The sequence below is a fragment of the Cololabis saira genome, chromosome 8 (genome assembly GCF_033807715.1).
Source record: "Cololabis saira isolate AMF1-May2022 chromosome 8, fColSai1.1, whole genome shotgun sequence".
NCBI lineage: Eukaryota > Metazoa > Chordata > Actinopteri > Beloniformes > Belonidae > Cololabis > Cololabis saira.
Genome location: NC_084594.1, coordinates 20,640,749 through 20,651,012, shown reverse-complemented (window position 1 = coordinate 20,651,012; position 10,264 = coordinate 20,640,749).

The window sequence follows — 10,264 nt, the reverse complement described above, 5'->3', positions numbered from 1 at the left end:
TGCTGAGGTTTCTCAGTATTTATTATTACTTTCTAAATCTGTACAACCTTTGTATAGCACCAAACAAAACATGAAGAACATGTTCTGACAACCAGAGAGGAGGCAAAAGAGTGTGAAATAATGGCAGGAAGGAAAAAGAAGAAATAGATACTTGTGTGAAATCCCCACGGCAGATAAAGACAAGGCAAGGACAATGTTTGTTGAAAAATTATTGATGTCAAGACAAACTCTCAGATATAGAGATCTTGAGGAGAAATAAAATTGCCAGTTTCCAGATTATTTTCAAAGATGTCACTGCAAGCACCAAGCTGGAACTGGGAGTGGTACAGTTTCGAGCAGATGTCTGCAAGTGAGGTTTGCTTTGATTTGTAAAGATGCTGCACTTTCTACTTGGAGTAACATGAACATGATAGATAAAGCCACTTGCAAAAAAAAAGAAAAACTGTCAGAAAACATGAACACTAACAGGCCTTCCTTTTAAAATAAAAACAGTGTCTTTCTAATAAATTGCAGTTCACTAAAAGCATTTCAAAGTGCCATTTGTATTGAGAGACCGGCTCTGAGGCAGTGATAGTGGCTAATTCTTTCCTATTTAACTGAGCTTGTCTATATTTGGGATTCAATTTGATGAAAGGCTACTTTATTTCTTTTCCTCTTTTTTTTCGATCATTTTTGAAGATGCCGACTTTAATTTTCTTTTCTTGTTTGTTTGTTTATTGGAGTTTGTTTACATATAAGTCGAATATGAGAGGAATTTGTGCACTAAAAGAAATTGGATTTAATTTGATTTATTTAATGACACTACATTTTTTTTCGTAATGTAATCAGAGACAATTACACAAAGATATTTTTGTAATCACATTTCATGACTTAGATTACCGGTACATGTAATTGATCTCTTTCTGGCCCTGTACTCCACATGTTGTAAGAGTTCTCGATATGAAGAGGGTCAACACCTAACACAGATTACAAACCACAGATAACTTTTTCATCCTGATCACATCTCCTTTGTGGTCCATGACAATAAAATCAAGTTTAACATAACATACACATGTAGACTAACAGGCCTGAGATGACCGGGTTAGTCATCCAACCTGCCCTTGGAGATAAATGTCTCAAAAAATTAATATTTAAATTTAAAAAATCACACACCATTAATAATAAATTAAGATGGTTGTTGTGCATTTGAGACGCAGTTCCTTCTCCAGTTACCATCCCCTTTAGAATCTTATCTCCTTCTTGGTGAGATAAGCCAAAAGGAGATAAGACTCTACTGAGGAGGATAACCGTGGAGCATTTAATACAAGAAAAACTGCACTGCTGCCTCACTACCTTCAGTTATATACAACACGTTTAGTCTTATCGCCGCTTATTTTAATACTTGAAGGAATAATGCATTATAACATGATTTGAAAGATATCTTTGCATACACAAACAAGTTCCACAATGACAGTGTGTGACAAAGCTTAGTTCCTTTAGTGTTGTGCAAATCATACTGCACACATGAATTTACCTTGCTGTAATAGTGCATATTAAGAAATAATATAGGGAAAACTGTGTGCTAATCATCGCAGAATACAATTATGAAGATGTAGAACACCAGCGGCGTCAAATCACAGAACATCATATTCTAGCTGAGGCTTTGGAAATGGCTTTGTTAATTATGTCCCATTTCTAGAAAGAAATTGAAGTGGTGTTTTAAAGATTATTTTGATATGGGCATGCCCTACTGCCCATTCGTCCCCTCTTGCTGCTTTTGTTTGGGGTGGTACTGGCTGTGCCATGTTTGGGGTTGTTAATAATGGCCAATAATGGCTTCGCAGGGGGTGTGGTTAAGAGTTGTTAATAAACCACACCCCCTGCTTCGGGGTTGTGTGGTTTTCAGGCCCCTTGACAGTGTCCGGTATTAATCCTAAACATAAAGTTTCAAATTTTAATGGAATCACAACTTTCATGATTTTCTCCATGGTCTGTTTAGTGTCTTTCCAGTATTTTAAAATAATTAGACAATCCCAGAACACATGGAAATGTGTAGCCTTTTTTTCTCCACAGGATCTCCAACAAGAGGTACCTGCTCCAGGGGAGCTCCTCTGAGCAGGGACTCTGAAGAATCTAATTATGCTTTTCCACCCAAATTTTCTCCAGGACAGGGCAGATGTGCTTTTCCACTGATGTGAGATAATTTTTTCCCAAGTTTCCATTTGCATTATAATGTTGCTTTCCTTCTCCCATTTCTCTTTTATATAGATGGTATTCCCTCCTTCCATCTGTTGTAATACTCTATATATTTTGGATATGTTCCCAGGTCCTGGGTCTGACCTATAAGCGAGCAGAAATATCTTCACAATACCCAGATTTTGTTGTGGTTCCACTTTTTTCATGATCTTTTCAAGGTAATGTCAAAGTTGTATAAATCTATAAAAGTCTTGGCTTATTAATCCATACTGATTATTTAAATCTTGGAATTGTCTTATTGTGCCTCCTTTATAGAGATCATCATGTTTGATTAACCCCTTTTCAGCCCACTGTTTAAATCTTATATCCGTCTTATTTGGCAGAAAATATGAGTCATAGCCGATCCATTTCAAGATCCAAAATGTTCCTTTAGCTTTGTTTTCCTTGATAATTTTATACCATATTTTGATAGAGACATTTATTAGTGGGTTGGTGTCTTTCAAACACCTGACCAAACCCATGTCCCTTATAATCGCTTGTAACGGAATATCACTTGATATCTTACATTCCTTGTCTTTCCATTTTGCTTTGTAGGAGGTGTTACAGATATTAACTAGAGTTTTAATATGTACCGCTTGATAGTAATTTTTAATATTTGGGAGGGAAAGACCTCCCTTGTCTTTTGCTAGTTGGAGAGTCTTGTAGCGAATTCTCGGCCTGTTACCTTGCCAGATAAACCGTGATATTAGTTTGTCTAACTCTTGGAATGTTCCATTTGGGAGTTTGTAGAGTCTGTAGAGTATTCTGGGGATAACATTCATTTTTATTGTTTCCACCCTCTGTCCTAGCCCAAGAAAAGAAAGCAGGTTCCATCTGGTTAAGTCAGATTTAATTTTAGCAATTAAGGGATCATAGTTTTCTGATATAACTGTGTCCCAATTTTTAGGGATATTCACCCGCAAATATCTCATTATTTTAGAATCCCAACTCACATTAAGTTCTTCCCTGATCGGTTGACTAGGGGAATAAGGCCGCGTTCAGACTGCAGGTAAATATCCGATTTTTGCCCATCCAGATTGAAACTGGATGACTCTTTTGAAGTCTGAACAGTCCCAAACCGCATGAGATCCGATTTTTGCAAACCAGATCGAAACCACCTCCAGGAGGTAGTTTCATATCCGATCCATATCGCATTTGGGCAGATGCGTCTCAGTCTGAACAGCTCCAAACACTCAGATCGGATATGACTGTCCCAGACGCTCCAAACCACCCGCCCATTTCCAGTTGTGGAGCTACTCATCCTTTCGCAGAGAGCATGTACAATCTCTGATGTCACGTCAAAAACTATTATTTGTAGTTTAAGTGTTGCAAATTCACATTACAAATCATGTTTTAATAGCAGAAAAAAAGACCGCATTTCCACGTAGGTGCGGGTCGCCGCGTACCCTACGCCGTAGGCTCTGCGTTGGTGTAACGCGGAACCATAAATCAGCCTTCAGTCGCGCTGTGAGCCTGAACCTGCAGCCCGTCAGCCCCTCTCCTCATAGGAGGAGAGGTTACAGAGCGGGGCTGCCAGTTCATTGCTGGTTCGTTTTGTTAACTCTGAGCTTTGTTGGTTGGTTTGTTAGTTTGCTGGTGGTTTTGTTCTGAACACTTTTCTCTGTTTCTCATTTTGCTGGGACGTCGGGTCCCTCCGCCGAGACACAACTTTTGCGGTATGCGTTCATTGTTATGTCTAAAAATGATGCGCAGTGCCGACCCAATCAGAAACGGTACAGATATTTTGGGATTTTTTTATATATAAAAAAAATACATGACTTCACACAATACACGCGCTGGGTGACGCCTCCGCTCCGACGTCGTTGCTATGGCAACCCGTCAGATCAGTCAATGATGTGGCCCAGTCTGAACAGAGCCAGATCCGATTTGGACACTTGCTAAAAACAGTGTGGACAGTCAGCCCTGAAAATCGGATATGAGAAGGAATCAGATATGAATCAGATTTGCCTGCAGTCTGAACGCGGCCTAATTGGAGCTTAGAATTTGAGTTTTGTGTGGATTTAATTTATAACCTGATAATAGGCCATAATTTTTCAGTGTTGTAAGCAATTCTAGAAGGGATTCAGAAGGGTCCCCCAAATATATCATGATGTCATCTGCAAACAGGGCAACTTTATGTTCTTCATTCATTGGACACTCTGATGCCCTTACTCTTCTCATTTTGTCTGATCCACTGACTCAGTGGCTCTATAAAAAGAGCAAATAATAGGGGGGACAAAGGGCAGCCTTGACGACAAGCCCTTTCAAGCTCAAAGTGATTTGATAGTCCTCCATTTATTCATATTCTGGCAATTGGTTTGTAGTATAACGCTTGTAGTATCTAAGTAAAATCCCTGTGGAACTGAAATTTCTCCAGTAATTTGTATAAGAAAAGCCAATCGACAGAATCGAAAGCCTTCTACGCATCTAGTCCTAATAGAACAGCCTTTAATTTATTCTTATTTATATGGTTAATTATATGTAATGTTCTCCTAACATTGTCCTGTGTTTGCCTTTACTTAATGAAACCAGTCTCATCCAACTTTTTAATATCTGGAAGTATTGTTTCTAGGCATTTGGCTAAGATTGAGGTAAACAGTTTATAGTCCTGGTTCAACAGACTGATTGGACGATAATTAGAACATTCAGTCGCATCTTTACCTTCTTTTGGTATTACCGTAATAATTGTTTCTCTCCAAGATGGGAGGATCCCTCTTTTCCTCAGGACCCAGTTAAATGTTTTGATCAACAGAGGAGATAACAAATCTTTAAAGGTCTTGTACCACTCGCCAGTAAACCCATCAGAACCTGGAGTCTTATCGGGTTTTAATCTAGAGATTGCTTGTTGAAGTTCACTTATAGTTACCTCTGCTAATAATGCTTTATTTTGGTAATTGATGGGAGACGGAGTGATGGAAGGAGCTGTTCTATGGGATTGTCCCCTTTTCTGTTCGTCCTGGCATAGAGTTTTTGGTAATATTTTTCATAGATATTAAAAATATCCTGAAATGTATGTTTTATTTGTTTAGTAGATGGGTCTTTAATTTTATGTATTACCCTCTCTACTTGTTGTTTTCTCAATTTGTATGCCAACATTTTTGCTGCTTTATTACCTACTTCATAATACCTTTGTTTTAGAAAGGTTATTTTTTTCTGGATGTCAGTGTCATAAATTTCAGTGATCTGTTTTTTAATTTGCCTAAGTTTCGCACTAATTTCCATTTTAATGTGTTTTTTATGTTTATTTTCCAGATTTTCCAATTCTTTTTCTAGTTTGTTAAATTTTTCTTGTTTTAACCTCTTTTGGGGAGCCAGTTTAGCAATGATCTTTCCTCTCAAAACGGCTTTACTTGCATCCCAGACCATAAGGGGGGAAACCTCCCCGTTGTCATTCTCAGACAGGTATAACTTAATGTCTTCTTGAAGTTCTTACTTTGTTTTACCTTTAAGTACGTTTATATTAAGCTTCCAAGAGAAGGCGTTTTTACAGTGTTTTAAGTTTAAATCCAAGTAAACGGGGCTGTGGTCCGAAAGGTCCAGTAATGTATAAATGTATATCAATGTATAAAAAATACTCAATTTCTGGCGCTTTGTATTCAAAAGGTTTTCAGGATGGGGAGCTCTGCTGTCTTGCTGCCTACCGCATGGCTGCTCAACCCGGAAGTCATTTCTTTCTTCTTTTTTTTTTTAATCACTAACACAGAATTTAAAGCCCTCATTTTGTGAATTAAGTGACCAAAATGAGTTTTATTGGGGGCAGCACGGTGGCTTGGTGGTTAGCACTGTTGCCTCACAGCAAGAAGGTTCCTGGTTCGACTCCCTGTTGAACCTTTCTGTATGGAGTTTGCATGTTCTCCCCGTGCTTGCGTGGGTTCCCTCCGGGTACTCCGGCTTCCTCCCACAGTCCAAAAACATGCATAGTAGGTTGTCTGTATGTAGCCCTGCGATGGACTGGCGACCTGTCCAGGGTGTAATCCCTGCCTGTCGCCTGTAATTAGCTGGGATAGGCTCCAGCAGACCCCCGTGACCCAGCAAAAGATAAAGTGGGTATAGAAAATGGATGGATGGATGGACTTTTATTGATCCACAGCATCCTATGATATAACTTTGCCATCAAACACATAACACCATGAAATGATGTCACAGTTACTTGTAAACAACTGACTAATGAACTGAAAAAAGGAAACATAAACTGAGTTATGAATAAAAAATGAATGTCTGAGCTAACGTAATAAGTGCCAGTTGACTAGTTAGTTTACAGCTTTATTGTAGTTGTAGGCTGTGCACAAACACTGAGCCGCAGAGAGAAAAGTATTGAGTCCAGTCCAACAGAAATCATGATTTTTAACTTTTGATACAGCCTGAAACATAAATGTTTTCTTTTACTAGCCAAAGCCGTTTAAATCCCTGATGGCAATTATGACAAACATGAATCAAATGAATGCAAGAGAGGTAGATATTTTGTTATTTTTATTCCATCCATCAAGTCAATGTATTGCCAATTTATTGAGTCTCATGTCAGAGGAATACTCTAGCCAGAAAAAAAGGCCCACAGTAATTTACATTTTACCGCTCGAGGCAATTAATTTGCTTTCAAACATCTCCATTGGCAGAACACAGAAAAACAAAAAGTGCATTTCTTTCTCTTCCACAGTTCAGCAGGTTTGTTAGTGAATGTAAATGAATATTACACACAATCTGTCTAAAAGCAGAAAGGCTTTCATGTTGAATGAAAGAGATATAAGGAGTGCTTATTTGAGAGTTTAAAAATATCAAATATTTTCTATTTAAAATCACTGGCTGGATGTAAATGGATTCCACCTTTAATCTTCTTTATTAGCAGATGTCACACCTCTTGTTGAAGAAGTCTCTCAGCATGATATCCAATATTGCCACAAGCAGTGAAAGAGAGAAGCTTGGAAATGTCCCCATTGAGCTGGAAAATTGGGACATTTTTATTTTTCTAAGGTAAAAAAGTAACATTTGCAAAACATTGATATACAAGTAAGCCCTGCGATAGACTGGCAACCTGTCCAGGGTGGCCCCTGCCTCTCGCCTGTAATGAGCTGGGATAGGCTCCAGCAGACCCCCGTGACCCTGCAAAGGAAAAAGCGGGTATAGAAAATGGATGGATGGATAATATACAAGTAACTCTTTAACTGCCTACATCACCGAAATGGATCTCTGGATGCCAGAAGTTACAGAATATGGGCAGTCTCTTAGAATACAGGAAGAATGATGAGATGAATAACTGGATTCATTGGATCTCCTGGAGACAGTGGCAATTCACGAACACACCACAATATTATCTTAGGTTAAAAGGTTATAATAACTGAGATAACTCTCCTACTCCCACAAGCTTTATTCTCCCTCTCAGGACAAAAAATTAAAAAAACTGTCAAAATATTTGAAAGTTTGACAGTAGCTTTATAACTATTTGCTGCTAACAAAATATTTTGCATTTCTTCGACAGGCCAAGATCTGTCACACATCTTTCCAAGCTGACACGCTCGGAGTGTCTCGGAGTGGAAAACTGTACTCATATTCTCAAGATTTCAAGCTTTTTTTTTTTGTTCCCAGTTTTCATCACTCTTTCTTTGGCTGAACGAGTGATGACATTTATCTGTGCTGTTTCATTCTTGACTTTTAGGAATATACACAAAAACACTTCTGAAACATGTCTCAGTGTTTTTGGCAGGAAAAAGATTTCTTTTGAGTCTTTACACAACCACTTGTTTAGGGAGCAGTTCACAACCGTGGAATTTAAGGTGACCTTCGAAAAAGGAAACAAAAACAAGATTTTAACTATTTTGTATTAAAATTTGAATCATTGAAATGAAATTTGGGAGAAAATGGGGATTATTACCTACCTTTTTTAAAAATGTGTTAGTTTGATGGATCCCTGCGAGTTCAGAGTCTTACTCATCGCTTCCTACTTTAGCCATGTCATACATGATGATGAGCCTCGTTTATTGTCCAATGTGCCAGTCAGGATGGAGGCAAGTGCAAGACATCATTTAAGTCCCTTCTAAGGAATCCAACTCAAATATGTGGAGAATTTTACTTTCATTATGAACTACTTAATCACGATTAGGCCATCTTCTGAGGTATTAATACAACAGCTCGTGTTGTAATTGTCGGTTTGTAGAAAAACACGTTCTCTCAAATCTCCTAGACACCTAAACAATAAATGGGGAAAAATGTCTCCATCTAAACTCTGTTTCATGTCAACTACGTTATAGTGTGTTTGAATCAGCTTGCAATTTTATGTTAACAGAGGCCTTTAACAAAAGTGGCCATCTGCTCACAGAGGAATAGCATGTACTATCCTCTCAAACCTGCAACAACAGATGCATCTTAAAAATAAGCACGAGGGGCTGAAGCCTGTCCCAGCTGTCCTTTGGTGAGAAGTGAGTCACACCCTGACCACGTCAATCAGACAGAATTTGACCAATTTTATGATTAAAAAAAAACAACAAAAAAGCCATAACCTGCTCTCTAATCCAACAACATATTTTGTTCTTTTACAGTCATTGTTTGATATTGATCACTAAGGAAGGAGAGAAACATTTCCTAAAGGTACGTTTGGCAAAACAGAAAGATCGAGCTGGAAAGGATGTGGAGCAGGTTAGGGTTATTAAGGATGGAGATGGAAACGTACGTATAAACGAGGAGAGTGTGACAGCAAGATGGAAAGATCACTTTGGAGAACAGCTGAATAAAGAAAAGAGTAAAAGGTGTAGAACCTGTAGACCAAATAGTGCATAATAGCATTAAAGCAAGAGCAGCTTTGGAAGGGAAAGAGGACTGGAACGACAGCTGTCTGATTACATAGGCTACAAGTAAAGGTATGGGAGTGTTTTCAAGACACAGGAGTGAATATTTAACACAAATGTTTAAGAACGTCTTAGAGGGTGAACACATACCTAAAGAAAGGCAGAAAAATGTACTAATGCCAATTTTCAAGTACAAGGGTGACATTTAGAGCTACACCAACTATAGCAGTATTAAGCTAATGAGCCACACAAGATCAGGAGAGAGTCGCAGATGTTCAGTTGAGAAAAGTGATTACCATTTGTGAGTAGAAGTATGGTTTCATGCCAAGAAGAGAGCACCACAGACGCAGTGTTTGCCTTGAAAATGTTGATGGAGAAGTAGAGAAAAAGGTCAAAAAGAGTTTCAGTGTCTTTGAAGATATATAGAAAGCTACAACCGAATGCAGAGGTAGCAACCGTGGTGATGCATGATGAAACCTGGCGAAAAGTAGCAGAAAAGTACATCAGGTTCAAAAACTGTTTTGATCTCAATCAGTTGATTTCACACCCATAACAGCTCTAAGTGGGCTGAATTGTTTGCTACGACATCAGGAGAATTTATATAGAGTAATAATTAAATTTCTGGGCAGCACAGTGGCTTGGTGGTTAGCACTGCTGCCTCACAGCAAGAAGGTTCCCGGTTCGACTCCGGGGCCCGGCGGGGATCTTTCTGTGTGGAGTTTGCATGTTCTCCCCGTGCTTGCATGGCTTCCCTCCGGGTACTCCGGCTTCCTCCCACCGTCCAAAAACATGCATAGTAGGTTAATTGGTGATTCTAAATTGCCCGTAGGTGTGAGTGTGAGAACCAACACACGTGCACATACTCTCATCAGATTTACTTATTGTCAGTGTGAACAAAGTGGTGTTTTTTTTAATCCTTCAAAATATTCTTTATTTCTACTCACTAAACTTATTGGTTTTCTTTTTACATATTTATACTTTTTTAGTATTTATACAGTTTTTACACTATAATTATGTTTTGTATATCAGAGAGTGCCAAAGTAATTTCACTGTTCAAATATTTAAATTAAAAGCCACACTCAGTGTGTATAAGTCCTTTAAAGGAGCATGAAGCAGGATTTATGAAAAAAAATGCGTATACGTTTTAAGTTTTCTAGTAATAATGTCAGATGAAGCGTTCCAAACCAAAAAGAATGAGCCCTCTAGTGTATCTCTCCGTTGCCTTGAACAGGCTGTGTGCTGAGAAAATGCGCTGCAATTCTGGGCCCGAATTT